The sequence below is a fragment of the Hemibagrus wyckioides genome, linkage group LG26 (assembly GCF_019097595.1).
Source record: "Hemibagrus wyckioides isolate EC202008001 linkage group LG26, SWU_Hwy_1.0, whole genome shotgun sequence".
Lineage (NCBI taxonomy): Eukaryota > Metazoa > Chordata > Actinopteri > Siluriformes > Bagridae > Hemibagrus > Hemibagrus wyckioides.
In genome coordinates, this window is record NC_080735.1 from 11,916,319 (window position 1) to 11,936,965 (window position 20,647).

At 38.8% G+C, this 20,647-nt stretch overlaps 1 pseudogene; it reads right to left on the reverse strand.

The window, feature by feature from the left end:
- LOC131346693 (cilia- and flagella-associated protein 58-like) overlaps positions 1-20,647 on the reverse strand; it is a 36,255-nt pseudogene that overhangs the window by 11,177 nt on the left and 4,431 nt on the right.

A 20,647-nucleotide genomic window follows, 5' to 3' on the forward strand; every position in this document is an offset into this window, starting at 1 on the left:
ACGCATTATAAAAGGTCACTGTAAATAACTGGTTTAAATCTTTAATGCCTTTGGTCTTCTGTAGTCTTATTCTCTCACCTGCATGCCTGTTCCTTGCGTTTCTGCATGAAATACTTCTCTTTCACGTTCTGTAGCTCACCGGTCAGATGCTCGATCTCATTCTTGTACTCCTGTACCTGAGACTTGTACATGTTGAGCTCAGCTGACAGCAACTAAAACAAAAGGAGGACGATTCTTGGTTATTTTTTCCCTTCAAACAAGCAATGGGACATTTCAGAAAGCATGGTGATACAACAGAAATGATTTATTAATTATAAGTTTGTCTAAACATGTATGTTCATTGGATATCCAATCAACTCGTACTCTGGAGCAACTTACAGTATTTAATAGATGTACTAAATTTCTCCCTAAAAAATTGCAAATACAAAAACTACGTCACATGTGACCTTTCAACATGATTATGTAGTACGTAGCGTTGCAGACGCACATCCAAGAGCTAGTGCTAGTTGAGCTTGAAAATGACCAATTGTTTCTCTAGGGCTGGGATCATTTAGAGCCCTTTGAAGCTGCATTTAAACTGCATTTTGGAATTTCAAAATCACGGGCACCATAGAAGTAGATTTTTGTAGAACTTCTCCTTTAATAAGTCTGTTTATGTGTAAATGTACACACACTAATGCGGAATATGAAGTTTTTCTGAATTTATAGGACTTTCATGAAAACGTGTATGTGTGTACGTAAATGCTTATATAAATGATTTACACATAAATTTGTACATATTAACCTTATTAAATGAGGCCCTGTGTGCAGATTTGAAGAGTATTGACTGTATGCACTGAAAGTATATACAGCAATCCCCCGCTACATCGTGGTTCATTTATGGCGGTCCCAGTATATCACGGATTTTTATTTGGAACATAACTAATTATTTTCGCTGATTTTCCCGGTGTATCGCGCTATCTGCAAACCTTACAGTGAATTGTTTTTATGTTGAAATAACGTAATTTATTAATAAAAATATAATTATTAATTATAAAATATAAACATTAATTGAAAATGAAGTGAAATGTTAATAAGAACACGTAGCATTGTTTAGGAAAGCATGGTGCGGGGATGCTGAAAATCAAAATACAGCACGGCTGGAGGAATGAGCCTGGCCAATCGGAATGCCCCATTCACTTAATCACGGTTAGTGATTGGCTGCTGGCGTGTGCCGTTGGGGAAAGGGAAGCAGAATTCTCCACCATTCCAATTTTTCGCGTGTCACTTTCTTTGGTTCTGTGTAAGCTTTTTGTTTTTTTAAGGGTTTTTCTACAAGCCGTATTATGTCGCTCAAATGTTCTGCACCTTCTAAGGCTTCAAATATACAGTACTCACTATAAATGTGATATTTCTACGAATTTACCCCAAATTCATCTCGCTATATGCTTGCAAAATGTTTTCTGTGTGTGTTTAAAAAGTGCCGGATGGTAATTTGCAGCTTAAACAATAATAAAAAAAAATGCATTTGGGGGTGGTGTCCGTGTATCACGGATTTTCATTTATCGCGGGTGGTCAGATAATAACTGGCTTAACATAGAGAGAAATGGAATATATTGTATTTTTCTTTTATGCTTTCGAAAAGGTAGAGTGCTATCGAAATATTGTTTTTCTCCATTCCTAATTCACAGACAAGTTTTTTGTGTATGCTTGTCAATACAAATGCACGAAAATAACAATAACCTCTGGTCGCTTTGATTTATGTACAACCTTCGCTTTCTATTGACACAAGAAGTCTGATACTAACTTGTTTTTAGCCCAAAAAAACCCCAAAAGGATTGTAAGAATAGTGTGTTATTGTCACAGCCGGGATCCTCGCCCTAGGCGGGGCTCGAACCCGGGCCATCTGTGGTGCGCGCACACACGCCAGCACGCGGCTGAATGCACACCCAGACACAGGATTCAGCGAAGCGCTGATTTTATTCACATAAAGACACGACATGGGGAAACAGACGGAAGACGAGACATGGCGTGGTAAACAGAAAATACTGAAGACTAAACTGAGGACTAACAGGAGCATAGACGGACTGGTACAACGGAACACATAACAGTAAAACAATCACAGACAAAGACATGCACAGAAGGATCCCTATTTATAGGGCTAGACATTAGGGTTAACAGGTTACAGGTGACACAATCAGGGGAGAGAACAATAGGACAGGTATTACACGAAAGACACACGAACAAGCAGGCTTCTCGGGTTCACCTGCCAGCGCCTTCCTCAGGCCTGGCAGGGAACAGTCCAGCAGTTCCTGACAGTTATCAGGTGAACTGAAAGCCTGACTGTCTTGAAGTACAGCCGAGAACCATTGGCTGTCCCTTTAAAAGTGAAAGAGTAAATCATGGAGTAGAGAGAGACAAAGAGAAAGAGAGTGAGGGAGTATAAGAAAGAGAGTCTCAGGTGTACCATGAACTGTTTGGTCTTTTTTGTCAGTGTTTGCTGGCAGATCTGGAGTTTTTCAGCTGCCTCTGGACCGGACTGACGAGCTAAAGTTCAGTTCGTCAATCAGCTTCTCCTTCTCCTACACACACATGAAACACAGACACATTCATACAAAGTGTTAAATAATTGTGAGTTAATAAGGTACAAATCTACATTGAACACTCCCCAGCTCCATCAGATGGATATTAAAATCCTAATTTCACCTATGAATATTCTTCCATTAAGTATGCTCGAGAGTGTGGTCTGTGCAAACATACTCCATTAAATGAAAACATCAGAGGACTGCTGGTGAAGCAGGCAGCCTGGCAGGGCTTTCTAATTCATACAGCAAAGAAATTATATGGTTCCAACTAGGCTACAATTTATTCTTGTTTATTCTTTTATAGTGACTTTTTTTTCTTTTCCATATTTGTAAGAAGCCTCATGCCAATTAATTAATATGATGTTCTCACATAAACAAATAAATGTTATAAACACATTCTGTATATAAGATCTAAGGTCTCTCTTTCTCTTTATTTTTCTGGCAGTCAAAGACAGGTTAAATGATAAATTTGATGGTGTAGATTACCTTGAAGTGTTGTGTCATTTAATATATTAAAAATGTAAGTGCTGGTAAATTGAAAGATGATCAATTATAGGAAATGAATCAACTTTTCCTTCTTCTTCTTCTATCATTGCTGATTATTTTAATGTTTTTTCCCTTTTCTTACAGTCTAATCAAAATGTTCGGTTCCGAACTTATGTAAACACTAAAAATATATATACAACACTGCTTTCTCTGTGGAGTTGAATCCCAAATGGCTATGTGCTTCCATGTATAATTAATATATTATATGATCACTAGGGAGCATTTAGAACGAAATTTACACCACACAGACAAGCATGGCATGGGAGAGAAATAATAGAACACAACAGAACTAATTTATTAAAGGTACAGATATATAAATATTAATGATAAAGCTTTTAGAACGCAAAGGTCTCAGTGCAGAAAGTAATCTAGAGACAGAATGGAAGAAACAAACAAAGAAAGAAGAAAAAAGAGTGGAGATGCAATAAAAAATATATTAATTAAAATAATAATAATAATAATAATAATAGAAGGAATACACAATTATAGTAGGGTCCTACACACATTTGGTGCTTGGCCCCAAAGTTGAAGAAGGGGAGGAAAGGAAGAGTTATTTAGTCTGGAAACTGTATGATTTGGGACTGTTAGTGACAAAAATTGGTGCTTGGGCCTGGATGAATGGACGGATTGAGAAAGGAATGAATAGATGAAGGATGGATTAAGGAAAGGATGAATGCATAAAGGATAGATTGAGGAAGAGATGAATGGATAAAGGATAGATTGAGGAAGGGATGAATGGAAAAAGGATAGATTGAGGAAGGGATGAATGGATAAGGGATAGAGTGAGGAAGGGATGAATGGATGAGGGATAAATTGAGGAGGGGATGAATGGATGAAGGATAGATTGAGGAAGGGAGGGAGGAAGTTAGGAAGGAAGTGATGAGAGAGAGGTTAAGTAAGGAATGAATGAATGGATTGAGGAAGGAGAGATTTAGGAAGGAATAAAGGGAGGAAGGAAGGGATGAGAGAAAGAAAGGAAGGGATGACAGGAAGGAAGGAAGTGATAAAAGAGAGGGGGTAAATAAGGAATGGATAAATGGAGTGAGGAAGGAAGGATTGAGGAAGGAATAAAGGGAGGAAGGAAGTGAGAAAGGAATGAATGGATAAAGGATAGATTGAATGTATATTTGGATGAGGGATAGATCGAGGAAGGGATGAATGGATAAGGGATAGATTGAGGAAGGGGTAAATGGATGAGGGATGGATTGAGGAAGGGATGAATGGATGAGGGATAGTTTGAGGAAGGGATGAATGGATGAGGGATAGATAGAGGAAGGGATGAGAGGAAGGAAGGAAGGAAGGAAGGGATAATAGAGAGGGGGTGAATAAGGAATAGATGAATGGAGTGAGGAAGGAAGGAATAAAGGGAGGAAGAAAGGGATGAGAGGGAGGGAGGAAGGAAGTAAGTAAGTTTTTTTTGTTAAATACTGAAGATATCCTGTTGTGTTCATAATTTCAAAATCAGTTTAATTCAAACTGCATCAATAGAGAAAAGACCAACCTCAGATTCCTCTCTGTTAAAATGTTGAGTTATTCTCTAAAGTGAAACTACATAAGAACTGCAGATTCCATTTAAACGTGTTCTTTATAATTCTATTACCGTTCCCATTCTTTTGTGCAGTGCTTTTAAAAGCATAGAGAACATTGACATGCTGCCTTCGCAACTGTGTACTATAACAATAGCTTTGTTATAAGTTTACCTTGCCAAAATTGCTTCCACTCCACATGTTCCCCTCTATTTCACAGTAAACAATATCAACAACTATAGCTTAGCTATCTGACTTTGCTATATTGCAACTGTATTTATTTCACCTTATAGACTTTATAGTTTTCACTGTTACATCTTAAGACCAGCATGTTTTGCCCTTTAAGTATAGAGGGCACTGTGATCTATATGCATTAGTCACTGAATGAATTTACATATTTTGGATTTTCATAAAAGAAGCTCACAGCTTTGTGGTCTCCAATTTGATCCTGGGGTTTGGTTACTGTCTGTGTGGAGTTTGTGTGTTCTTATCAAAGTTCATGGTCTCTGAAAAGAATGGCAGTAGATAGTTTGTGTTTGTGTGTGTGGCCTCCACATATACCAGGACCTTGATCAGTATAAAACATTTAATAAATGCAAATGGATGATTAAACAAATCAACAAAAGCTTGATTTTTGAGTGCTGTTTTGAAACGATTGCTTACGCCATGATAAATTGGCAGTGTTACAATCCACTATGCCAACATGTGATCTTACACATAATGTATCGACTTTTATCTGATCATTAATGGTATATTTACAGTGATCATTTAGAGGAACGGATCAAAAATGGAAAGCTTTCAATATTAAAAAACAAGGATAGTCCAATTGTCATACATCACCATGATCAAATCAATCTTGACTGGCATTTGGAATATAACTGGGCATATGAAAATGTATCTTGCATGTATTTTCATAAATACGGTTCTGTTGAATATTAGATGTCATTAATGAATTCACTTAATTAAATGCTTTTATAAATTCATAGTATACTGTATATAAAATCAAAAGAAATGGCCTAGGTCAAGATTACTTATATTCCTAAGCAGTGAACAGAAAGTGTTAAATGTTAAATAAAGCTGTTCTTCTTTAGAAAGCTTTGTGACAGAGAGAGTCTCTTCACAAGGCCTTCGCAAATCGATTCTTTGAGTGACCCGACCCCACAAGTGCTTGATGAGTCATCAGCAGCCAATAGGACGTGACGGATTGTTGTGGGTTGAGAATGAAAGCAGGGTGTTTACCTGGAGTAGACAATCTTGCTGCTCTACCTCCTTGCTTTTGGATATCAGGTCCCGCTGAAGAGACTTAATCTTCCGGATCAGCTCAAAGGTGTCCGGGTCACTCGCCTGCAGGGAAACCAGAGGGAGAGAAGAAAAAGAGAGAGAGTTATAGAGAGGGAATCAGAAATGAGGCGAGGAGACAGAATGAAAGAGACTAAAACTCTGCCCTTAAATGTGGTGACTTTAAGGCCACTCCTTGGTCACTCCTCCCTGAATAATGATTTGCTGTTAATTATGTTTGCATCTAAGAACTGCTGATTCATTCCAGGCCTCCTATTTATACTTTCTTTATATTTCTATAACACTATATTGTAATGATTTATAATCCATCTATCTATCATGTGTCACCCAGAATAGGTTACTTTTTGAATGTTGGCTCTGGTTAAGGTGTCTTCCTCAGCGAGTTTTTCTTGCTACGAAAAGCACTGGCTTGCCCATCACAAGCTACGATTTGGTTCTTCAACAAGGTCTTTTTTAAAAAGTGCCTTACAAATAAAACTGAATTGAATTTTCCATTTGAAACCAACTGAACCATTACATTATTCCAATAAGAGGATCATGTAAAAAAAAGTTCAAGACTAGGCTGAAATTAGGAAGACGGAGGATCGAATCTGCCCCCAGATTAGTCATTTATCCTGTATTCAGCACTAGGCAATTAAGGAGTGGTAGGTCATGCCCCCTTCACATTTCTTTAGGGAGCGAAAAAATTTGAAAGTGATGGAGAGAAAATGTGACTGAAGATGCATTTAACTTTGTATCATTAGTAAAGTATAAATGTGTTGTCTGTTAATATGTCTGTTAAGCAATGGTGCTTGAAGGGTTTGTGGAGGTGGTGCATTAAGGTAGTAGGTCGTGTGACCATATGTATTTAGGCTTTATCTTTGCAGGAACTTCAGTAAACTTACATCTTTACAACATTTGTTATTCTGATATCTTTTATATTTTATCTATATTTTAGCAAGTGATAATAGAAAAGACAGATAACTAAAGTCTCTTCATACTGAAATATCCCACAGAATATAATGGAATCCTTAGGAACATGTTAGTTCAGACAGGATGTATATTACCTGTATCTTATCTGTAGTCCAGATAAGATTGGACACCCCTGCCTGAAATACCCCAAGTAGCCCAGTCTGAACAGGTGTAACATCCCAACACGAACGCGAACCCTCTCCGGAATACTAATTGCTCACGTGACTCACTGACTGGTTTCCCACGGACATAAATACCCCACGCACGCATTGTTTATTTTAACTTTGCGTTCTTAAGTATCGTCCTCACGGGACCTACTGAGCGTTTCTGTGTTTGAGAGTTATTTTGTGTATGATCCTTGCCTGTTTTCTACGTCCGATTCTTGCCTTGCCTCCGATATTGATTTCCGTGCATGACCCTGCCTGTTTCTCTGACTACGCGCTTCGTTTTGTGCTTTCGGTTTTGTTTTCTCGTCCCAGTGGTTTTTGACTCACGTTTGTTTTTTGACTGCGATTTTGCCTGTGTGATTATAATTAATAAAGATCCGCTTATGGATTCGACTCCTGCGGCCTCCGGCTTCTCATTACAACAGGGCTTTATAGGCTTTATAGTTCATAGTGTACACACCTCTAGTCGTCTCCAGCGATGAACGTTCATGGGATTTTCAAGCTCTTCTTGCAAACTTTGACATCTTGCTTGCTCCTTAAGCAGCTCCTTTTGCGTGTAATACACTTCATGCCTATAGACAAAACAGAACAGACAGACATAAGACACACAACTACTCACCAAAACTGGGCAAAGGTCCAAACAGCACAAAGATTAGTGTTAAATGTTTAAGCTATGTTAATAAATTAATCCAAAAATAAATATAACATAGTGTTGTATTCTTGTTTCTCATGCAAAACATCAGACCAGAAGTAACTCTGTCTCTAGAAACCGGCCTACTCTTTGGCATGATGCATGAATAAAGCCAGGTAATTGAAGTAAAGGCTTGGCCTTGGAAAGGATTGGATGATTTGGGTCTTGATCGTGATTTGATCACTTTCAGTTTTTTGGAATCAACATTTACTTGGCCTCATTCCCTTTAAGACTCTCAGCCAGTCCGAATCTTGGACGTATCTTGGACAATGGCAATCTGGACTATAGCCCAACTATAAACAGCTGAAAAGTATGAAGTCAAACCTACTTGAGTTTTTCCACATTGGATGCAGTTTTGTTGAGGACTCTATTCTCCCTCCGCAGATTCCTGATCTCAAGCTTGAGCAGGCGGATGTCCTCCACCCTCTGGTTGTACTGGATCTCGCCTTTGTTCAAGATGGACTGCTGGATATTGATCTTCTCATCAAGCACTGACAGTTCATCGTTCCTCCGCACCAGCTGAGTCCCGAGATTATCCCACTCGCCGATTACCTTAACACCAGAAAAATGTTTAAAAAAACAGAAACATGAGACAAAACTAAGCAAAATCACTAAACAATCATGAAAGATGGTGGATGTAATTATTAAACACCTCTAATATAAATGTTTTCATATACTGTGCTGATAGTTTCACATGTTTTAATACATAGGGGGAAAAGAATGTATATAGGAAGGTATATGACCCACACCTACTGAGAGACACAAATACTGCTCTAATTTTATTTTGGGATAAACTTCAGTCCATAAACCAAGAAAGAGTCTTTTCTTCTGAAGATCAAATACCTTTGTCCATTTCCAGCTTCAGCTGAACTCTTATCTAACTCCTGTGTGAGTGCACCGTTCTGTGCAGTGGATGACAGTATCTTTCCCTTTACATAACATAATGCAAACTCACCGCAGGGCTACCTGTCTATTTAAAACCATACCTTAAACCAAAAAATAGATATATACAAAGTGTAAATTTGAAACAAAATTCTAACTAAAACACATGAACCAAATGTCCTAAGGACATATAGGGCCAGATGTAGTAAGTTGTTTGAATCTAATTTTAGACACAACTGAATTAAAAAAAAAATTATGTAGAAAACTGACACAACCCAAACTTTTTGTGTCATGTACAGTATGTGGTGACGTGATGTAAAAGATGATTTATTCTCATTTGTTATCTATTCTTTCTATTCTATACATTAGCTCTGTACATAATGATGATGATAATAATAAAATAATACAAAAGTAATTATTAATAATATTTTATTAATTTGTTATTATTATTATTATTATTATTATTATTATTATTATTATTATTATTGTACGAGAATTGATGTTTCATGTTTTAGGACATGAGTCTAGGCAACTATGTGTTTAAATACACACTTGTATTACATTGGCTTGCTTTTGTAACATAGATCTGGCAAGTCTGGTTATAAAGATTATATCATGAATACCTAATTCAATTTTGTTTCATATAAGAAAGAAATTAAACTGACTAAAAGAATGATTAACTGATTAAAAGAATGAAACATACTAAACAGGACTGTTTTGACCTTCTGGCCTTTCTAAATCTAATGCTGCAATAACATTTATACACACATTTATAATAGCATTTTATGAGTGATGGCTGCTAACCATATTGGATGGGGGGGGGGGGGTTAAAGGTCCTTGTCAGTAGCAAATGTCAGTAGTAAATGTTACATTTATGAAGCTATTATGGCTGAGCCTTTCAAAAACAAAACTTTCGGCTCTGTAGCTTATTGCTGGTAATTGCACTTTGACTAGACAGTGTTTAGTGTATAACATCTCTCAGGGTACAGGGTGGGTATACATCTAGACTCTTCTCTGTTCTGGCACCTAGGTGGTGGAATGAACTTTCCCTGAATGCCGAATAGCTGGGTCACTGGCCGTCTTTAAAAGATGGGTGAAGACCTACCTCTTTCTGAAACACTTACAGTAGTTATTATTTTTCCCTGTTTTACTTTTTATTTTTCCCTATTTTTCCCTATACTTCTTAACTATATCCCCTATCTTTTCATGTCCACACATTTTCTTTTTTACTCTTTCCTCTTTCATGTAAGACAGTCGTAAAAAGCATTTCACTACATGTCGTACTGTGTATGATTTCGTATGTGACAAATAAAATTTGAAATTTGAATTATATGTGTTTTTTGTTGCTGTTTTTAACAGCCCTGGGGTTGACAATTTCTTAAATTTTACATCTTTAGTGTGTGAGAGTGTGTATTAAGTATTAAGTACTAAGTGTTGTACAGTTAGTGTGTGTGTGTGTGGTATTTTTCTTTTCTTTTTTTTTTTCTTCAAATATAAGAGACATGACTAACAAAGTGACTAAGCGTTTCTTTAGTCTGATTTAAAAGTTCTATGAACACATGTTAAACGACATCTTTGTATAATAGATACATAAATAAGGACTTGGAGTCAGCATTGTCCATGCAAATGTTGCCTCAGAATATGGATATCTCTGACCTTATGAAAAACTCTGCATCAGCTCTCATAGTCTCATCTTTTAGAAATATACAGACGGGTAATATGATTAGACTAAAAGAAACTCAAAAGAATCTGTGCCCAATTAAATGATGTTCATTTGTTTGTTTGTTTTCTGAGTACATACTGGAATCTTTTCTTTTCCAATTAAACAATAATTGGTCGATTAACTCATGTAATGCTTGACCTGATGTCACCACTATTGTTCATTTTCAATGTAACAAGTCAGTTCATTCCACTTACACACACATGCATTCTGTCTTTCTCTTTTTCTCATTAATAAGAACCCAAGGTCTTGCATGGTTCTTTGTCTTACTAAAGCGAAGCTATGGCCTCACATACAGACGGCACTTTTAATAAGTTTGGAATGCACCCAAACGCAAATATTTTTTCCTGGGGAATATTGAACTTGGCATGGTTATAGCATGCCAAATGGGTAGCTACTGAAGCAAAACATTCACCTAAATACTAGGGATGCAACAATACAGTTAACCCACGGTTCAATACGTACCGCAGTTTTTACCCACGGTTTTCGGTTCGGTTCGGTTCGGATGGCTTGACAAATTAAAGGTTTTTTTCCATTATTCTTTGTTTAGGTGACAGGAACAGTAGGTATGTTAAGAAGAAAAAAACTGGTTTTAGTTGCAATTCTCTTTATTTTACTTAAATGCAAAAATCAACTAACACAATGAAAGTGTACTGAAAATAGTGAGGTATAAAAATTAGCGCTTCTATGACTTTATTACAGGAGACGGGTTTGGAGGACGGCGCTCTTTATTTCCCAATCTGCTCTGTATTGACCAGTCACGGTGAGATAACCCTTTGTTGCCCCTGAGGTCCAGCTATCTGTTATTAGAGCAAGACTTTGTGCTTTAACCAAAGCGTTTTCAAATTTTTTGTGCGTTTTTTTGTAGAGGTCGGGAAAAAAGGCTCCCGCTTCCACACAGTGATATCTCCGGGTGATGGAGCTGTAGATGTGTGGTCATGTTGGAAGTATTTCCATGTCAGTAGGTAACTCGTGTGTAACACTGCTTAAACACAGTAGTTTTTTGTTTACCACTTTTGTTTCATCAGCATCATAGTCCACAACAAATGTCCACACACCGCAGATCCGAATCACGGCGCTGCTTCCTCGTGTTTCTGTCTCACTTCACCGCTCTCCAGGGTTAGAGTGAAATCTGACACCAGCATCACACGCATGGTCACGGCCCCTAACTTTAGCGCTCACTGATTGGATAATTACTCGCGGGGAGGCGTGTCTGTCTCAGCACGTAGACGTACAGTGCAGGCAAACACACACAGAAGGTACAGAGTGTAATAGAGCGCGTGAAGGAGAAAAAAAAAACGCATGGTTATTATTGTTTTAAAGAAAAAACCGAAAAACCGTGGAGGTCGTACCGAACGGTTCAATATTATATTGAGTATTGTGGCATCCCTACTAAATACACACCCACACACATCCATTTTTTTCTGCTTTACCTGATCCAGTTCTTTCTTCAGCAGCGCTGTCTCTGCATCAGCAACCTTTTCTCTATTACCTTTTGATTGTCCATATACTCCTTGGTCTCTTGAGCCTGCTGCTCCATCATCTGAAGTTCAGCCTACAAGAAGCATGAAGCGAGAAAGGACAGGTCCATTTAAGAAGAGCACTTGAGGTAAAAAGCATTTAAAAAGCACTATTCGCCTATAAACCACATACTTTAGAATGCCATTGAGAATTGGAGTAAGGTTGAACATTCCTGGTAGCTCAAAAAGGAACAAAATAAACAATAAAATGAAATGGAGAGAAAAGAGAATAGGACAAAATAAGTAAGTGCCCGGTGCATTGTATGATAATAATTTGTACCCAATCTGCCAAAGCAACAAAATAGGCAAAGAAACCAAGGGAGACACAAAAAGAAAAAGAGTCAAAGGAAAAAAAAAGGGTTCATGTCCAAGCCCTATCATAGGAGCAGATAAAAAGCTAAACTCCCTGATCAGTAGCTCCATCTGGCTTCCCTCCTGGAGAACTCCTCTTGCCCCCCTGCTGCCAGTGCCATGAGCCATGTTGACATTTCAGCCAAATGAGTGCAAACACATCTTGCATGCCACATCGCTGATTAAGCCAACACAGTAACTGTCGGCTACTGTTTCCAAGAATAAAACCAGAAAACAAACGTAAGACACAAACCCCTTTTCACCAGACATTAACCAAATGTTTAGGACTTGGATTGCTTTCTGCCATATAAAGAGGCATAAAACACTTGCTGCTTTTTCCTGTGCTAAGACAATTCCATTTCACACTCATTAATGCTCCGGCTAACCAGCTTTAAAATGTTACCTGGGCAATACAATGACATTGCTTATCCTGTATAATATCCCAAACAACCTCTGTAGTCAAGTGTGCTATTACTTTTCATGCTGATACGTATTGTAGTTTATTTTATTGGTATATTGTTAGCGTGTCCGCCTGCCATGCTGGAGACCCGGGTTCGAGACCCGCTCGGAGTTGTATTTATGTATTATTTCAGAATGTCTTGCAATAGTTTAAGCAACATATAGCTTAAACGATAATAGCTAGAAACATGCTTCCAACGCTAAAATGCTGCTTAGGTGTGCTATTAGTTTTCATGCTGATAAGTGTTATAGTTTTTTTTAGATGGATTTTTAAATGTATTTTTCACGGACTTCAGACCGCTACTGTGTGTGTGTGTGTGTGACGTCAGCTAGAGTTAGGGAGGAGGGTTTTTTTAATTATTTGAGCATGTCTTGCAATAGTTTAAGCAAGATATTCGCAATCACACTCGCATTTTCTTCTGGAAATGCAACATTCTAGTTCCATTTGGTGTAGGCATACCTAAATTTTTGGGCCCAGCTTATTTAAATGAATATAAGGAGTACTGAACAACGCCAATTTAGTACCAGTTGAATGTTTTGTGACTTTGTATGTTGCTCCCTCTGCTGCTCAGATTCCCGTTGAGAGACACACTCTAGCTGACGTCACACACACAGTAGCGGTCTGAAGTCAGGGAAAATGCATTTTAAAGTTCATATAAAATAAACTATAATACTTATCAGCATGAAAAGCTAGCTATTATCGTTTAGGACTAGTAGCGCGCCCAGGAAACGGAGTAATAATAATAAATAATAATACATACATACCTACATAAAAGTTCAGTGAAGACAGTAAAATTATAACTTTTATTTGTACATTACAGTATTGCTGTTAACATATCATATCTGCTTTATTTGTTGCATGCTGTATAGCATGTACAGCTACATATACTCACCAACCACTTTAACAGGAACACATATTCCAAAACTGGACAGATGATGACTTTGAAAGGGTTACCAGGCTTTCAGCTGTTTAGTTTCAGTGAGCCTGTGTCCACTGTAGACTCAGAGATGGCTGACATGTAAAACCTGAAGTAGTCTTCTGTTGTTGTAGCCCAGATTCAACGTGTTGTGCATTTTGAGTTGCATTTTTTTCTCACTGTGGATGTAAAGAGTGGTTGTTCAAGGAACTGTAGTATTCCTGTCAACTTGGACTGGCTTGGCCATTCTCCTTTGATAAGTGTTTCTGCCCACAGAACTGATACTCACTACATAACCTGACATGACATAACACTTCATTGATGGTCCAAATGTCTTCCAGGAGCTTTTTATTGTCATTTCAACCACATAGTTGACAAAGTAGAAGATGAAACAACGTTTCTCCAGGACCCTGGTGCTACATAAACATGCAACATAAAGTTTAAACCCAAAAAACACGGCAGAGAGCTAGGACAGAAGTTTGTCCTAGCCACATAAAGTGCAAAGTGTGCAACTAGGTGTAAACAGAGCAAAGACAAGACAGTACAAAAACAATAAGTACAAAAAGACAACACAAAAAACAGGACACTTAGCACCAAAAAAGAGAACATGTGCAATGAAATGTAAAATGAAATGTACAACATTTGAGAACTGTAGAAAAAAAAAACAGGTAACTAATAACATATATGATTATAATATATATATATATATATATATATATATATATATATATATATATATATATATGAGAGAGAGAGAGAGAGACAGGCAGGCAGGCCATGGCAGTTTTCCAGCACAGGCCCTCTGCAGCTGGGGACAGACCTGCTCCTCACCAGAGGGTATGTGTAGAAAAGACATAAAGCCATACCATGTAATCTATAGGTTGCGTGCCAACTGACTGTTTTTTTTTTTTTAATGTTACAGATAAGTAAATGTCCAGGGCAGGCCTGTGGACACTCATCACTTTTTTTCAGATTCTTCCACTCAAGTTATGGAGGAGAATTTGGTATGTAAATATCTCAGTATATCTGAAATATCTCACCTAAACTCTTTACCCATTGCTTAAATTCTCCTGCCATATATGTAGACTGTTAATATATATTTTTTTCATGTTGCTTTAGGCATACCGGCACAAGCTGGTGCTGTTCCCATTAGGCCCAGCACTTCTATCAAGCATGGTCCCCACACCGGTCCCCACATTCGTACCCTGGACATGGAGCCTGGACCCTCAGCCACCAGCACGCCCCAGCCCAGCAACACTCCACCCTACGTGATGGTCCATCAGCCGAGACATGTTCCTCCAACAGCATTTCAACCACGTGCATACATTAGGTGAGTGGAAGGCCAACACTTGCAGAAAGTGTGGTCGTTCTAGGACATCAGCAACTGGACATAGCCAGGACAAGGCCAGAATTTATTGTCCAGTGACAGAGGCGATGACAAAAGAGCAGTTGCTCAAAAAAATAAAGAAAATATAGATATGTTGCATATAGCGCTTGTATTCTTACAAAGTTATATGTATATTTTATATTTAAATATTTGATGTTTAAATAGTATTTTTCTGTTTTGTTTATAGTTTAATATATTGCCATTTTATAATTTGTCCCTTGTATTTATTGTTAGATTACATGTAATGTATTATTTGAATTGTATTTGCACATTATTCAACTGTTGCTATATGTACTGTATTGTCTCTTTGCAGTGTCTTTTGTCTTGCACTGTTTGCACCAAGTTGCACACCATGTACTTTATGTAGCTAGGACAGCTTACTTTCTGTCCTTAGCTCTGTGGTGTTTTGTAATTATATGTTGTTCTGGTGTTTATGTAGCACCAGGGTCCCGGAGAAACGTTCTCATTTCACTGTGTACTGCGTCAACTATATGTGGTCAAAAGGACAATAAAAGCTACTTGACTTGATTTGGATGTATTCTTTGTTTAATCATTATTCATAGGTTTTGGGAGGTTAGTGCATATTTAGGTGTGTGCTTTAACATATATATTTAATAATATAAATATTGGTTTTTCGTTTATAGATTTCTATACTTTGTTACTATTTTATAATAATTTATCACTTATGTGTATTGTTATGGTGTGTGTCTTTTGTATAAAAAGATATATATATTTCTAACAGTAGGTACGTACTGAGAAGCCATATTTTGGAGATAATTAAATTATCGAGGTCGACTAAATACACAGGAGTTAGAACCTGACTCATTTTGACAGCAGGAAGGTTTCTGTAGACTAACAGCTGTCATTTTAAAACTATTAAATTATATTAATAAATTTAATCCTTGTCTGAGGTGGGATTCGAACAGGGTCAGTGTGGATGGGAGGGGGACTTGAATTTTTTGTTATTTTTCTGTAACAAAGCACATTTAATTTTTTTTTTTTTTACAAAACAGGCACATATAAATCACACATGGCACTCTGTCTCTCCTTTGCTTTCTTCCTTTCTTTCTTTTCTTCTTTCCTGTCTTTGCTTCTCTTTTTTTTTACTCTTTTTTTCTTCCTTCCCCTTCTTCCCCATTTTTTTCCCCTATCTTCCCCACCCGAAACAGACTATTGTTCCCCAGCTTTCTTTTTTCTTCCTTCCCCTTCTTCCCCATTTTTTCTTTTCTTCCCCACCCGAAAACAGACTTGTTCCGCAGCTTTGGCACAGCTAAGGGAACGAATAGTCCGGATCAGATAGGCAGAAAAAAAGGCCAAAATGGCGCTTTTTTCTTTTCCCTTCCCATGTCAGGTCGCTCTCGACTTCAGTGCCTGCTCGTCAGTAGAGTAGAGAGCGCGCCTCCGACACCCTGCTAATCGCGCACTTCCGGACCATCACTGACGATCGCGTTTATTCTCCATACTCCTAAAGAGTGCTCAAGAGGACGTAACTTGCATCTAGCGTTTCATTTCTTCACGATCTGAAACTCTGGGAGACTGCTATCACCTCTCAGTCATGGGAAACAGCGTGTCCGGCATCCCACCGCTTCAGAGAGGACATCACAACAGATTTCACAAACTTCACAACTCCCATAAAGGTCGGTAACTTTGCTGTAAATTCTCACAAGATGACTGAACACCTCTTTAACCTACCCAGGTGGATGCTATCATCTCCAAGTTTCCAAGTGTTTTCAGCGTAAATACGTTTAATCTGAATTTTTTTTTGTAAACGAAACAAAGGTTGTGCGCTGCCACATTTCCAAGTGTTAATATGCAGGACACTTACTGTCTTTGGGCCTTAAGTGCAAAGATACACTACTCACAAAAAGTTAAGGATTTTTGGGTGAAATTAATGGAAAATGTAAAAAGTTCACGCTACAGTGATATATCACGAAAATAGGGCATTTAAGTATAAGTGCATTTTAGCATGCAATGGTGATTTCCTCATCTCAAACAATTTATTGAAACAAAAGCCAACAACACTGGTGGGTATACTACAACAAAAAAATGTCAATGTCTCAATAATTTGTCATGTGCCCTTGACCATCAATTATAGCTTGACAACGACATCTCATGCTGTTCATGAGTCGACTTATTGTCTGCTGACATTCCACTCTTCTTGAAGGGTGGCCCTCAGGTCATTGAGGTTCAGGGGTGCAGGGTTACGAGCCTCTAAACGGTGACTCGCCTGATCCTATAGGTTTTCTATGGGATTCAGGTTTGGAGAAAGTGCAGGCCACTCCATTTGAGGTACCCCAGCCTCCAGCAACCATTCCCTAATGATGCGACCTCGATGAGCTGGAGCAGTGTCATCCATGCAGATGAAATTAGGCCTGTGGTGTTCATGCAGGGGCACAATGACTGGATTAATGATGTTATTCAGGTAGTATTGGCTTGTCACTGTACCATTCACAAAATGTAGGGCAGTTCTGTATTGAGTAGACACACCTGCCGAGACTGTAGCACCACCACAACAGTGGCTGATGCATAGTGCTCTTCTTGACATCTCCAACATCGTTGGCGACCATCATTTCTGCTCAACGTGAATTGACTTTCATCAGAGAACAGCACTGAGGCCCACTGGTACCTCGTCCAGCGTAAATGCTCCCTGGCCCGACGCCTGTGCCTGGTGGTGTGGTCAGGTACCCTTGCAGGTCGTCTAGCACACAGACCATGCTGATGTAAATGGTTTCGAATGGTCTGACGTGACACTTGGGTGCCTCTTATCTCCCTTAAATGTGCCTGGAGTTGAGTGGCATTCATCATCCGGTTCCACAGGGCACTGTTCACAATGAAGCGGTCATCAATGTGGGATGTGGCTAAAGGACGTCCACTTCTATGCCTTTCTGTGACTCTTCCAGTGTCTCTATATCTCTGTCGCAAACCTGCTGATGACGCTCTGTGACACTCTAAGCTCAGTGGCCACTTCCCTCTGAGAACATCCTGTTTGAAGCCTCACAATGGCAAGGTACTGTTGATCAATTGTTAGGTGTCATCTTGGTCTCATGATGTCGAAATATGAACAGCATGATGAAGAGGACTGTTTAAATACCAACTTTAATTGAACCAGAAAATTTATTGGTCGCTTCATGGATCAAACACCAGTTGTGAATTTTGCCATTAAGCACCTTGTTAGACAACAGCAAGTTATGCAAAATGTACTGAAACACTGAACAGTTGGACATGTGCATTCAAGAGTATAGAGAAGGTCAAATGAAGTTCACCTGGAAAGGTTACAGTGCATTTTAGGTGCATCCTGAAATTTCACCCGAAAGCCGAATGTCCTTAACTTTTTGTGAGTAGTGTATAACTCTTTACTCATTCTGAAACAGTTTAGAAGATATGGTTGATAACGATCATGTCTTGTAATGGAGCATAAAATAGAGTTTTACCATTTGTTATGCTACTCTGCTGGCTTAAAATGCTGTTAAATATAACTCTAATTAAGTCATTTGAATCCTGAGCTAAGTTACTGTCTGTAGTGTCTGTGTTGGTTTCTGTGCCCGGGTTCTTCAGTTTCATCCCTCCTCCCAAAAACAAGCATGCAAGTGAATTATTGACTTTTAATCGCCCTTCAGTGTGAAAGAGTGTGTGCATAGTGCGATGTGATAGACTGCCATTTCATCTGGGACATATTCCTGCCTTATAATCATAATTTTGACCAGGATTACTAAAAAGAATGGGTGTTGGGTCACACATCCTGTTTAATACATAAAACATATGCTGGGTTAATTTGACTATACACACTATTGAGTTGTGTTGAACCAGGTGTGTTGCTCCAGGATCCCTGGTTCAATCCTGAGTTTGTTTGTTTTTCAGTGCTGAGTTTTCTGGAAGTTTCATCTTTTTATCACTTGGTATGAATGTGTGTGAACAGTACCCTGCAATGGACAGGTATCCTATCTGTGGTGAATGCTTCTACTTTGTACCAGCTTTGAAACACTTATTTGCCAACTGATTTAATGCACAAGTGTAGTCAAGAAAATGGATTAAGTTTAAGTTTTTAATACATATAAACTTCAATATCCAAATTTTGTCATTACAATTGTGGTTAACTCCCTTTACCAGTACACTACTATTTCATTCAACCTGCAGAATGGAAACTGACTTTCACTTCCCTTTTGCATATAAGACCAATAAAACTGATCTCTAATCAGATTCAGTACCCTTTCTCCCCCTAGGTGACCCATGTCATGGTGTAACGCCTTAAACATAAGCTCATTGTATCTCCTAAGCAGTACCAACTGATGACAAGTTGCTGTTTTTTGAAACAGGAGACCATGTTCACCCAGGTGTAATCTAGCTCATTCAATCTTTTTACCTTGACTTTTATTTTTAGGCCACAGTTTGGCTTTGAGATACGTCAAGACTTCTCAGATTTTAGGGTCTTCCTCTTCGGCTTTTCTCAGGATTTCCTTGGGTATCTCTGCAACTGACACAAGCATGTCCTCCTCCTGTTCTGCCAATAATGCTGTTTCAATGGTAAGTGGACACAAACATGGCCCTCTCTCAACTCTGTATCATTGCTGACTGGGTTATGCTGACCATGACATCAGGGTGCAGTTATTCTGAACAGGTTTTCATGTACTGTTCCATCTGCAGTAGCATACACGACAGCCCATCAGCATCCCCATTCGACTTTCCTGACGAAAGTCAACAAGTTGAGCTACCCATCAGTACGTTGTGGCATTCAGCTTCACTGTTGACATCACATACGTGAGAGGGTTGTTGTCTGTGAACGATGAATTATGGGGCACGATAGACATAGTCCCTGAACCGATCACATATGGCCCACTTCATGGCCAAGAACTCTAACTTTCCTGAGTGAAGATGGTAGTTTTTCTCAGGAGGGATCAGGGTTCTTGATCCATATGCTATCACCACTAATTTGCATTTTGCCTTTGATACAGCACTGCACCAAGACCTTCCTGCAAAGCATCGCAGTGTAGTACAAAGGGTTCGTCCATATCTGGATATCCGAGCATTGGTGGATTGGTTAAGTAGTTGATTACCTCACAGAGGATCTTTTGATGTTCATTTGTCCATGTGACTGGTCATGATGATGCAGGCTGTCCTTGACGATTCTTCCCTGCACCCTTCCACTTTGGTTGTACTTTTCCCTTTGGTGTCTTTGTGTCAGTGAGCAGCGTGTAAAGAGGTGTAGCATTGCGGGAAAAGTTCTCAATATATGACTGGTAGTAGAAAGAGGTCCTCTCCTTCAGCGCATGGAGTGGAGCGATGTCAGCCGCGTAACATCATGTACCCATCTTTGGTCACCAGCCTCCCTAGGAATTGTACCTGATTGCGGAACACTTCACATTTTCAGGGCATTAGTTTGACACCATGTTTCCGATAACACTAACACTTTCTTAATGACTTGAAGGTGCTTCTCAAATGTCTGTGAATGAACCAAGTTATCATATGGTTGACATACCTCATCATGCAATTCTCTCAGGCACTCCTCCATGCTCCATTGGAATTCAGCAGGTGCATTTGACAATCCAAAAGGGATGTTTATTCATTCATATAATCCCCAAGGTATTATGAATGCAGTTACAGGCCAACTGGGCTGTACAAAGCCCCGGTGATAAGCTTTGCCCAGATCAAGGACAGAAAACCAGGCGCTCC